The sequence below is a fragment of the Urocampus carinirostris genome, chromosome 9, assembly GCF_059441175.1.
Source record: "Urocampus carinirostris isolate Australia breed hairy pipefish chromosome 9, RoL_Ucar_1.0, whole genome shotgun sequence".
In the NCBI taxonomy this organism is placed as follows: domain Eukaryota; kingdom Metazoa; phylum Chordata; class Actinopteri; order Syngnathiformes; family Syngnathidae; genus Urocampus; species Urocampus carinirostris.
In genome coordinates, this window is record NC_142357.1 from 35,387,788 (window position 1) to 35,400,799 (window position 13,012).

A 13,012-nucleotide genomic window follows, 5' to 3' on the forward strand; every position below is an offset into this window, starting at 1 on the left:
TAAAATGCATAATCAACGTACTTTATGTGGCAAAAACGTACAGGTTGACAGGTATGATTTACCAGTAGGTGCAGTAGATTCTCAGAAAAAAACAAGACCCAGTATTCATAATAGGCACGCTCCGAAGGCTGTGCAATTGGGCAAGTAGTCCAAAGGCTTGTGTTAAAACAATAGCAATGTGGCAGTCTTGCTAGCCATTTTTGTTAAACACCAATAGTTGCAAAGGTATTCAAACATAGAAATTTGAGACTTATGTATGGGTACTAGGAATTTAACTTAAAAAACTATTATTTCATATCCAGTTTTGTATTCACAAAATAATGTAGTACTCACTGTCCGTCGCAGGGCACAAACGGAAAATGCAAATCTGACAAGAGGCTGGACCGGCGCCAAAGTTCTGTCCACAAGTTAGTTTTTCCAAGACATTTAAAAAATGAGTTTTTGTGGGGGTTTTTGGACAAGATAAATGACTGTTCTCACTGTAAACTAACCAAAACCGGACCCAATCGATCACAAAATCTAGGGGTAAGTGCTTGGTGGGTAATATAGGTTGTTGCTTAATGGAAACAGGAGTTGGTGCAGACTTCACTTCTATGCTTGCAAAAACTCATGTTGTGAACTAAGAAACAACATCTGACAATTTTTTTAAATGAGGCCATGTGCCACAAATAACATGCTCGTTAATGCTCCTCACTTCCCTTTTTCTGTCATTTCAGTCCCTCTTTGAAGCCGAGATCTCGATTAAAATCTGAACCGAGCTCGACTTTGCCCCTACTCTGTATACATCTTTTTTAAATTGTTGTCACCCACAGAAATTGCTTATTTTGACAAATAAGAGATGGAGAGTATGGATAGTTGCCGTAAAAACATATCATTTGGTCTATATTTATCGCATGTTTTTCGCATGGGTTAAGTTCCAAAAAGGTCCTACGATAGTTAAAACCTGCCAAGTAGAAAGCTTATATCTATCTGTCTGTCTCTGTCTGTCTGTCTGTCTGTCTGTCTGTCTGTCTGTCTGTCTGTCTGTCTGTCTGTCTGTCTGTCTGTCTGTCTGTCTATCGTTATATCTATATACCGTTATGTCTGTCTATCGTTATATCTATCTATCTATCGAAATATCTATCTATTGTTATATCTATCAAAATATCTATCCATCAAACCCTATATCTATAGGACCATCTGTCGATCTAACCATCTAACCCTCTATCCATCCATCCATCCGACTATCTATCTACCTACCTACCTACCTATATATTGTCATGATTACCGTTTTTAATCACCTGTGCCCGCTCATTTGGCGCCAGCCGCTGCAGGCTGTGTGATTGGCTCCCTGTCCCTTTTTAAGCCCGCTCCGGTCACTCTCCTTTTGTCAGTCCGTCTGCGAAACTGTTGATACAAGGCAAGCCCTTTTGACCCTGACTACCGCCTGTCCCGTTTTTCCACCTGCCCGTTCCTGATCTCCCCGTTTGTCTCCGGTTACGTCCCGTTTTTGATCCCGACTACGTCTGCTCTCCCGTCCTGCCGTACGACCCGTTTCTGACCCCTAGCATGTTTTTGCTCTCCTGTCCCGGCTATCGACCTGTTTTGTCTGTTTCTGACACCGCCATCCCCCGCGATGGAAGATCCACTTCTGTATTCGGATCACAATCCGATTACGAGAGCGACTTGCTTCCCGCGTGCGGCGAGCATCGGATCTTGGGCGCAGCCCTTCCTCTTTCTTTCAATAAAACTTGCGGAAAACGTTATGCAATCGGGTCCTGATTCTGTTCTGGTCGTGACATATATATATATATATATATATATATATATATATATACACATGTAGTGTATACTCTATTCTGAAAACCAAGAACAAACCTGATACAGGCTTAATCGATTGTTTACCACATATAAGTACTCAGAGTTTGATTGCCTTTTTCAAAACCAAATTTTAAAAACTAACTTTTAAAGCCATTTTCAAAAATATTTCAGGACTATTAAAATAAGAAATCCAATGCTAATCATGTCTTTTGCAGATCCACAAGTATATCTTTCCGTGCATTTAACAAGACACATGATTTTACGATCTTGAGTAAATTGTTAATATATTCAGAGAAAACTAAATTTAGACCATCAACAAATAGCGAGATGTGTAAGCCAGACAGTTGCAATACACATTTTAGATCTATTTCCATCATGCTTCACTTACATAGCTATATATATTTATATATATATATGCTACAGTGTTCAGCGTTTAATAAAATTTGTATTTAACATACAATTTGTCTACTGGCAGAAGTGCTTTAAGAGACAAGATCACATGGGCACATTTTAGTGGGCCAAAACGGGGAGCAAAATTCATTCAGCAGGTCTATCGGGGATAATGGATTGCGGCTAAAACTGTGCATTTCATTTTAGGTGGGCTAGGTAAGCACACCGTCCAACTTAAGTGCCTTCTGCCAGTCGCAGCAATATGGGATTGGGGATAATGGATCATGGCAACACAAGTGCAGTTCACAGGGTTTGTGCACTTTTCTCATGGACAAATTAGAGCACCAAATATGGACTTTGAAAAACTATTTTCCAGTATCTTGAATATATTAATTTTTTAGATGTTTGGGAAGATGCCAGTAATATGTAGCTTACACTTTCAGTTTTCAGAAGTTCTTCCCATTAAAATTTTGCACTGGGGAATCAATACGGTTGATGGGACGATAGCAGAAAATCTGCTAGAGGCCTGAGAATGGGATATCTACAATGGAATGGTTTAAAACTAACACTATAATGGTGTTAGAATGACTGAGCCAAAATCTAGACATCAATAGACTAGAGCATTTAAGGAAAGATCTGAAAAATGCTGTGCACCACCACCAAAAAAATGTGGCTGTGATTGCAGCAAAAGGATGATGTACAAAGTAGTAACCCAAAAGGAACCAATATATTTTTGTAATGCCTAGTTTTCAATTATAAAATGTTAAATTAATTACGTTTCTCATGATTGGGTCCCACATTTTTGTTGCTTTACAGGAACTATTTTGATTTTTTTTTTATCTAGAAGTTTAATGCCTATATGGCAAAGTTCTCTGTAGGGATGGGTGGGGGCAATACTTTTGCAAGGCACTGTATCATAGCATTACTGTACTATCAAAATCTTGGGTCCTTTATCAAAGTTTTATGATTTAGTTCCATCCCACTTGCTATTTTTCTATTTAAAATGACATCATACAAGATTTTTTACCTGGTATTTAACAACCTAGACCTGCGCCGGCCAACACAATGCTCCTCTCTCGCTCGGACTTCGATAAATCTCCCAGTAAATTAAGTTAGCATGTCCTGCTACATTGCTTAATGAGCTGCGCTAGTAAACAATATCAGGCCACTCTCGTCGATGGAAAGGCGACAGCTTTATGGCTTGCGCAAGGACGGCGGTGCTTCTCTGGGGAGACCATTAGATTGCTCAGCCCTGGTGGACAAATGCTTGCATTTGCTTTTCCGCCATGCTAAACAGCGCCGCGGGGAAGCAGGGTGACTTTAGAGGCGTTACGACTGTTTATGTGGGTGGGTGATTACCAAGCTGGTTTGCATGCGTGTATCTGTAGAGCTGTAGGTAGGCAGGTGTCGAGGAAGGGCACAGGAATGCATTAGTGGGATTTACCGTCCGTAAGACATTGGATAATTCATTGCGTGGAACCGTGCAATAAATAAAAATCCGGCGATCACAGGTAAACAGTTTATTGCGAGTGAGCGACACACTTGAAAAGCCCTTCCAAAGATCATATTGCCGTATATTAGTGGTCCCCAAACTACGGACCGCGGGCCGCCTCCACATTTGGTCCGGCCCCCTGAACAATACCAGAAAGCATTTTGATTTTTTTCTTCATATATGTGTATTTGTATTTGTTAATAAAGTTGGACTTTTGCAATAAAATTATTCTTAGTTATGAACTATATTCATTATTAACTATTAGTTAGTAACAATTTTATACGGCGCAACAAGGGTTGTTGACTAGTTAAAATGTTATATTTTGGGATTTTGGTGTTGTTTTGTAAAGCAGAAAAAGTACCAGTATATCACCACTAGATGACATAGTCTCACAGGTCAGAGAAGGGTGTTTGGGGCAAGTCTCACGGGACCTCACGTGATTTAATGAGACTTGTTCAATAAATCACTCTTAATGTCAACAAGAAAATGGTGTCGTGTGAGACTGACATTTACCATCTATTTTGCAGGTGAGATTTACAATAAATTTTTACATTTAGGCATTCCTGCAATCATCACACTTTTTCTGTTACAAACTGACCCCGGCCCCTCATCAGAGAAGGGAAAAGTTATGTGGCCCTCACAGGAACAAGTTTGGGGACTCCTGCCGTATATCCTTCTTAGGGAAAAGCTTTATTTTCTAAATCATACTGGCGTTTCCGGGTAATAACCTTTTTTGGGCCTCCTAATTTTTTCCATAGGTCCTCCAGTTTACGTTAATCTATTTGCTATGTGCATTTACCCTGTCACTTATTGCCGAGGTTGCACCCCTTTCGAGTACAAGCTCAGGTATACTCCACATACTTGACAGCATTAGACCCTAGGATCTGACATCAATCCGTTTTGATGTTGGTTGCTGAATGGCGGGGGATAGAAACCTATGTATCTATCCAATGCTGTCCAAACCTCCAGGAACCCTAGGTAAAAAAACTAAAAATAGTATAGTCAGTAGTCCTTATATACATGTATATAATAAAACAAACATATAAATCAGTGGTTCCCAAAGTGGGCGGTACTGCCACCTTGGGGGCCGGTGAGGAATAATGGGGCGGTAGGGGGACGGTAAGGGGGCGGCAGTCCGAAGTCGAAGTCAGAAGTTTAAACGTAGTGCTGTTGTGAAACCGCATAACACTGGGTTTTTTTTTCAAGGTTTTGTAGTGAGTGATGGAGTTTTGGCCAACCACAATTGACACTGTTTGAGTTTTAAAAGCGCCGACCAATCAGAGGCAAGTTTTAATAATAGCGCAAACCAATAAACGCGATTCAAAGTTTGCAAGCACCACACTATGCCACACCCACCGTGTGAGCTCATTGAGTGTCACGACGGACTCCGTAAACATAGTCCCAGAGTCAAAAAACGAGAAGGAAACAAAGCTTGCATCACTTGTTTGGACCTTTTTTTCATCTTCTTCTGGACCAGTAGCAGAACAGCATCTTATATAACATCGTTCTTGTATGTGGGAGAAAATGCCGTATCCAGGGTCCAAAAAACAATCCCTTGCGAAATTGAGACGATCAAATTATCATAAGGTAGAGACGCCTATTGTCCCTGGTTGAAATTCAGCCGCCCAAACCGGCCAATCCATTGTGCCGTCCAGTTGTGAAAACACAAGGGCCAACTTTCCCTAGCAGAGCTCCGACTGTAAGCTAAATGAAGGATTCAAGCGGCGATGTGCTTATTGACTTGCAATAACCAACGGATTACACCTGCCTCACTGTGGAAATGTCAACCAATATGAAATGATCCGGTATATCCATGGTGATGATTCCCTAGAATGTTAGACCCGCTGGGAGCAAATTATTTCCGAGGTACACCAAGGATACGAATTTGAATGTACTCTTGTTAACCAGGGCCTAATTATCTTTACTCTTTAGTTATTGGAGCAGAGGGGACAGAATACAATGTCCTCCCCATTAGGAAGCATCTCTGGAGGCTTTGGAGCTATAGGTTAATGAACTGCTGAATATTAGAATGCAATCACAGCTCCGCCGGCATTACCGCGGTGAGAAAACGTCCTGAGCTGTAAGGAAGTTCGTCCCCGGGGGAAGATTGAGAACGGCATGAGCAACAATGCCATTCTACTTACCTAAAATAATCCGTCCGCCCGACTCCAATCCCTGTGGTTCGCTGGGACATACGACATCACAATTAGCTAAAGATTTGCGTAGCCTTTGGCTGAAAAAAACATTCCGTAATTGATTAGATTAAAACTGATAGCTGCTAACTCGTGTTGAGTTCATGCTAATATGCTACCAATGATTAATTGGTTTGACAGGATTGTTTAAGTAAAAGAAGAATCACCTCTGGTCAGTTTCAGAAATAATTGCAATTATATAAGGGCCTAAGGAATGACTCGTTTACAGACTAAAATGTCTTCCGATACCTTCAGGCTGCTACTCAAAACTGTGGATATTCTGTTTAGCAGTACACCTTTGGGTTCTCATCGGTATTCCTCTTATGTAAGGGCATGTAAACACACATTGTAATCAGATAAAGATTGCAACGGATAGGCTAGTCCTTTAATTTTCCGAATACCGTAAAATCCGGACTATAGCGCGCACCTGATTATAAGCCGCACGCACTACATTTTACGGGCATTATTGGTTTTGTCCTTACACGAGCCGCACCTGTATGTAAGCCGCATGCACCCACATTAAAACATGTAGCAAAGTCAAAAGCTTATCCCAAATTTGACTAGGTGCCGCGATTGCGACTACAGGGGGTTTGGGGTTTTTAAGGGTTATTGTTCTATCTTCGTTATTCATTATCCATTATCCGTTATCGGTCAGTTCATAATACGCTACAAAGCCAAGGAGCCGGGACTCTTACTCTCAGCCAAAAGGCCAAGCTAAGGTCCTAGCCCTAAAGCCTTGCTGCGATCATTGCGAATGCACCGTTCCCGGAGGTACTGCAATACCGGGCCGATGCGTGGAGTGGACAGAGCAAGCTCTTATTCCATCTCCAACCTCACATGCAGACACAGTCTAGATCCCATGGCCAGTAGCAGTCCTAAGCACTCAGTTCAACAACCACAGCTGGCCAAAGGTTTCCCTAATTATAGTATACAATCCAAACACCACAATCGGCATCATGATTGGTAAATGATACCTGTAATTAGAATTTAATGCAGACCTTTAAAGTCCGGGTCCCGTTGAAAGTAATCCGATGAAAAAAAATGTATATTTCCAAAGTTAAGGGTTGGAAAAATATATACCGGTATCCACTATTGTCTGCTGCAACAACAAACAGATTTAACTCAGCTTCACCCCACTTCCAGTCAGCCCGCGTTTGCTCCGCCCCTTCTTTTTGATTCGCTCGTAGAAAACACATCATAATAAGTCTCTAAAATAAATACATTACAAAAATATACAGTTACAAATACATATTATACATGGTCACACATATTTACAAAGAAAGACGGTACACCGAGAGTTTTCAAAGCTTTAATAATAATAAAATAATTTTCATCCCAAACCGTGCCTGTGAAAGGTACCAACGTGCTACTAATAACCCGCTCGCAACGCATCATGCGTATCTATTAAAAAAAGCCATACCACAATAGCAAAATTCACGGTTAACCGTCCTCATCTTTCTCCTTATAACTGCCGCCATCAAGGGCGACTTCCTCATTATCGGAAAGAACCTTTGTCAGACTGACAATTTGTACGCAAACTAAGAGGATGCCGTCTACCTCGGCGCACTTATTCCACCGATCTAAATCCTACCTTTTGTACTCGAGTGCCGCTGGTGGCAGTTAGAAAAATTACATAAATTGGCCGCTTCACTGAATAAGCCGCAGGGCTGAACATTTGGGAAAAAAGTAGCGGTTTATAGTCCGGAATTTACAGTAACTCATTCCATTAATCTGATAGCTTGTTGTCATCCGCAGTTCCTCTATCCAGTATATTTTAGGGCGCATAGCATTGTGAAGCTTGTAGTACAGAGACAGAAACTAGTTGATATGCTGTAAAAAAGCCTAATGTATTCTCGTTGAATTTTTCGGGACATTTCATTTTATATTCCTTCCCCACTATAAAAATTCTACCGTCCTTATTGATTGGATGCCATAGATGTATACATCCATATATAGTGTTAGTCAATGTTTTTGTCCAGCCGAGTACATACCTGTCAACCTGTACGTTTTTGCCGTACAAAGTACGTTTATTATGCATTTTAAGACGTGTACGACGTACAAGGAAATCTGTACGGAAAAACGCAAATTTGTCAATTACATACATGTTAAGTTTCAGAAATTGGGAGATTTTTTTTCCTACGCGATTATAATTATCATTGTTATTATTATTATTATTATTATTTGAAAAGACAACAATCAAATTCGTCTATCAATCTACTTTATTGTTATTTTATGTTTACATGTGATTATTACAATGTATAATTATTCCAAATTGTCTGGTGTTCTTTAACATAGTCATATGTAGTACTCTTATTCTTCTGCTGCTTTCGAAGTAATGAGATCACGTGGAGTTCGAGATTATGATTGCCGAGTCTCGATCAAAGCTTTTTCCGGTGCAGAACGGCGAAAAAGACGATGATAAAGACTATGGATAATGCGGCTACATTTTAATCGTCAAAACTTTGTTCACATAAAAATTTCGGCGACCAAAAAATAAAAAAAATAATAATGATTTTTTTAGAAATCGGTAGATGTTGCTCTCAGATCGGTAGGCGGGAAAATCGTAGCCAAAGCGGTAGTCTCCCGACCAAACTACTGTCATGAAACGGGAAATCATTCAAGTCTACCGAGTTCGCCACGGTAGCCTCTATCTCGGTATCGTTTTTTTCAGTGCAAACGAATCGAGCGGTTTGATGCTACTGTGCGCATGCGTCTGCCGCCTTGGGATTTCCCATCATGCATCATTCTGAAAAAAATAGGGTGTTATTTTGTATTTTGTAAGGGAAAATATGACAGTTTGTACGGGCACGGAACCGTGGAAGTTGACAGGTATGCGAGTATGAGCCAGTCAGTCATGCTATGTACACATAGTGTTATTTAACCTCATTTACTTAGTTTCGTAAATTCATCATAGTGTAAGTCTTTACCTTTGTCAAGCCACGTATGTGTCAGAGCTATATATTATATAAACCTTCTGTTGGCAGAATTACTCAGATGAAATCACTCATTAAGTTTTAAAATCTCCTTTGCGAAGGAGCCAGCACTGTCGGGAAGCCATCTCGCCAAAATCTCTCCGACAGAACTGACTACATCAGGTCAGGAGGTGTGTTTTATTTTGACTTTACACATAAACAGGAAATGGAGTCACACAAAAGCGCGACTTCACAATAAAAGGAAAAAGGTATAGACATGAAAAATGAAATTAGACTGATGTTTGAAACGTGACTATAGGTATGTGTGTGAGAGAGATTGTTTTTATATTTAGGAATATGAAAACAGGTTAATTCCATTGCATTGAAGTCTGAGAAATGCACATATCTCAAAACAGCCAACTTATGAGCACAACTTGTCAGTAGACGGGTGCAGCAATGGAGCTAACTTTCAGCAAACGCCATGTATACTGGGTTAGTCATTAGTGTCAAGGCGTGTAAATGATTTATTTGTATTGCTCAACAAATGCAACTTCTGATGCATTTCAGACAAAGTCAATGACTCCATCTTCTTCTTATGAACCCAATTTTGAATAACTCGTGACACTGATTGCCTCTCCATTTGGTCACCATGTGGCTAAGTACACTTTCATCCATGGATTCAATTTTAGCCCACCATGCTCACAATTCCCTCTGGTACTGTTTTCTAAGGGACACAACAAATCCAAAAGAACAAAAGTGGTTTTGGCTGGGTTTTACCACCTCAGCCCCATCCAACTTCTGATCCGAAGCCAGATCTTCCCTTTCATTTGAGGATAGATGACACTGTTGTGGGTCTCCACCTGTGTTCGCCTCTTCAGATCTGGGCGTCTGTTTAACAGCCGGACGCCATCGCCTTTCCGGACCAATGCTCTTGGAGATTATCGGGATTGTGAGGTGTTAGAATCACTATCTTTCATGCCTGACCTGCGATCGATGTACATATGTCTTTTTCACTGTGGCGCTTCAACGTTCAGCATGCATATTCATAAGGCAGCCAATCAATTTTCTTTATAAATTCCGAAACTTCAGCACTGGAGAAACACCTTGAGATTTAAGCAGGGATCAATAAGGATAATGTTTTCGTCCCTTTGATGGATTCTAACTAATGCAGTGTCATCAGGCTTGAACTCTGGCTGACGTGTCTTTGCACTCGATTAACCATTTTTTATTGCAGTGATTTAAAAGTCAGAAACAATCTGTGAAGACTTATAACAATTCACATGCCTTGTCTAGTAATACTGGCTCAATTATAGTAACCTCAACTACAAGACAGATAACATGAGGTAGGTGTTTGTGAAAAAACGAAAGAGTAATTATGACCCGCCATTAAAAGCTTCACAGTAAACAGTGTGGTTGATGAACTTGAGAAACATTTTCAGAGGCCAGCCCGACATGGTCTTGGAAAGCGAGGAGTCCAAATGTTAGCAATAACCAGCTGGGGCTTTTGGCTCGCACATTTAGCACCTCGCGGCAGCTCCCTAGCTAATGTGGTGGCAGGTGATTATGCGGCCTTGCTCTATTACTTCCTCAACAATGTTCCGGAAACTTTTTGGGTCTGAAATATGTGAAGATGGTAGAATATTAACACTAAAAAGTGGTCGTTTTAAGAAGTGTTTAAGGTTCAATTCACATTAGTAAATTTCCAGGCTAAAATTCTGAAAGTGCTGACTGTGACGAGACACAACAGATGACCCTTTACTCATTCACTGGCAGCCCACTTCAATGGTACGTTGGGGATTGACCTTTGTCTTTTCCCGTCTATAGCAATGAATGTTTTGAGAATTCAATGAGTGCAGTTCTTGAATTGTCTATCATGCGTTTCCAGGGTACTCAACGATGCTATCTAATCCTTGATTAGAATACCAACAGTTTCAATTGTACTACAATGTTCTTGTCAATTCATTGCAAAAACAAATGTCTTTATAATATTCTTGAATCTAGTTTGGAACCTAGACGAGAATTAGAATGTGCCAAACGTATCGGCATATTCCCCGTTTTGAGCCCTAAGGTCTGAGTCCCATGTAGGGCACGTTTTAATGTCTCCAGCAGACCTATTGTCTTCACACCATGCATAGTACTTCTTCCTGCTTTTGTGTTTTACTATCCTACTACCATGGCCTTCCATGTAGGACCCAACGCGAGTGAATGGTCTTTTTATAGTATTTTCAGGCATGTAAAGAAGTTTCCCACCAATTCAAGGGCAGTAAAATTAAAGAGTGGAACAGAACAGGATTATAGCTCAAGGATGTATTTACCGTAAATTCCGGCCTATAAGCCGCTACTTTTTTCCCAAATGTTCAGCCCTGCGGCTTATTCAGTGAAGCGGCCAATTTATGGAATTTTTCCAATGGCCACCAGCGGCGCTGGAGTATAAAAGGTAAGATTGAGACCAGTTGAATATGTGCGCCAAGAAAGACTTCAACTTCTAAGTTTAGACATACATTGTCTGTAAAGTTATGGTACGTTCCGATAATGAGAAAGACGCCCTTAATAGCGATAGTTATGAGGAGGAAGTTGAGGAGATCTTCCGTGAGGTGGTTTTGGGGTTTTTAAGGGTTATTGTTCTATCTTCGTTATTCATTATCCATTATCCGTTATCGGTCAGTTCACAATACGCTGCAAAGCCTAGGAGCCGGGACACTTACTCTTAGCCAAAAGGCCAAGCTAAGGTCCTAGCCCTAAAGCCTTGCTGCGATCATTGCGAATGCACCGTTCCCGGAGGTACTGCAATACCGGGCCGATGCGTGGAGCGGACAGAGCAAGCTCCTATTCCATCTCCAGATTGCAAAAATCATAGATCATGGCAAAAGGCCAAGCTAAGGCCAACCTAAGGACCTAGCATCAAGGCCCAAGCTAAGGTACTAGTATCTAAGCAAAGGCCAAGCTAAGGACCTAGCATCAAAGCCTTGGTGAATTTCACGATTACGGCATGCTTTATTTTATCAGGCACGTTTGATACATTGCGAGCGTGATCCTACTAGCGTGTTGGTACCTTTCAAAGGCACGGTTTGGGATGAAAGATATATTATTATTATTAAAGGTTTGAAAACTCTCACGGTGTTCCGTCTTTCTTTGTAAATATGTGTAACCATGTATAATATGTATTTGCAACTGTATATTTTGTGTAATGTATTTATTTTAGAGATTTATTCTGTTATTTGTCCTACGGACCAATCAAAAAGAAGGGGCGGAGCAAACGCGGGCTAATGGGAATTGGGGTAAAGCTGCGTTACCGGTAGATCTGTCTGTTGTCGCAGCGGACAATAGTGGATATATATTTTTCCCACCCTTAACTTTGGAAATATACATTTTGTTTCCTTGGATTACTTTCAACGGGACTTTACAAGTCTGCATCTTACGTTAATTAGGGATATCATTTTCTGTTTATGATGCCAATTGTGGTTATAGAATTGTGGACTATCTATGTTGTTACAATCACGGAACGGCCCATTCTGGGTTATACTTGATATTGTGTCACAAGTTTTGATGTGGGCGCACGCGGCTAATACATAGATGCGGCTAGTGTAAGAACAAAAGTGGCAAATCATCCAAAAAGTGGTGTGTGCGGCTTTTAATCAGGTGCGCTCTATAGTCCGGAATTTAATGGTACTTGATTTAAAGATAATTTAAGATATTTCTCTTTGTAATACATATATCTGATATCTTTCAATGTGTGAATATTTGGTATGATTCGATACACGGTGAGATTCTAAGATTTTGTAAAATAGGTTACATAACAGTGACTATGTTTACATGAAAAATAATGTTTGACTGACTGGCTAGTACGTGGCTTGGCAAAAACAAAGACTTAAGATATATACAGGTGGATACATTAATTTTGCCATGGAGACAGTAAATAAAATGGAAAGGTCCCAGAGAAATCAACCAATACTTAAGAGTACTTTTTTTAACAAGTAAACCTGAGTTTGCGTCTATAACATCTCTCTGTGCTACAATTCTCACAGTGCTTTCCAGCATAACAGTATTCTGAAACTGTATGTGCTAACTAACAATCTGACTACTCAAATGCGTGTGCATGCAAGTAATTGGAAAATCAAACGACTAACCTAACCACTGCAATCAGAATATTCCTTATTCGGATAATCAGAATAGACCTTATTGGGTTTATATGCACGTTTACATAGATTTACATGATAGGGATCCTG

The 13,012-nt window shown here is 40.4% G+C and overlaps 1 non-coding gene and 1 pseudogene across 1 annotated transcript; both read right to left on the bottom strand.

Annotated features, from left to right (window-relative positions):
* Window positions 1–6,630: 6,630 nt before the first annotated feature.
* LOC148360154 (U2 spliceosomal RNA) lies at window positions 6,631–6,709 on the bottom strand (annotated as a pseudogene).
* Window positions 6,710–11,545: 4,836 nt separating this feature from the next.
* Window positions 11,546–11,738, bottom strand: LOC148360155 (U2 spliceosomal RNA). Its single transcript, XR_015851446.1, has one exon. It is a non-coding gene; the product is annotated as a U2 spliceosomal RNA (small nuclear RNA).
* Between the last annotated feature and the right edge of the window lie 1,274 nt (window positions 11,739–13,012).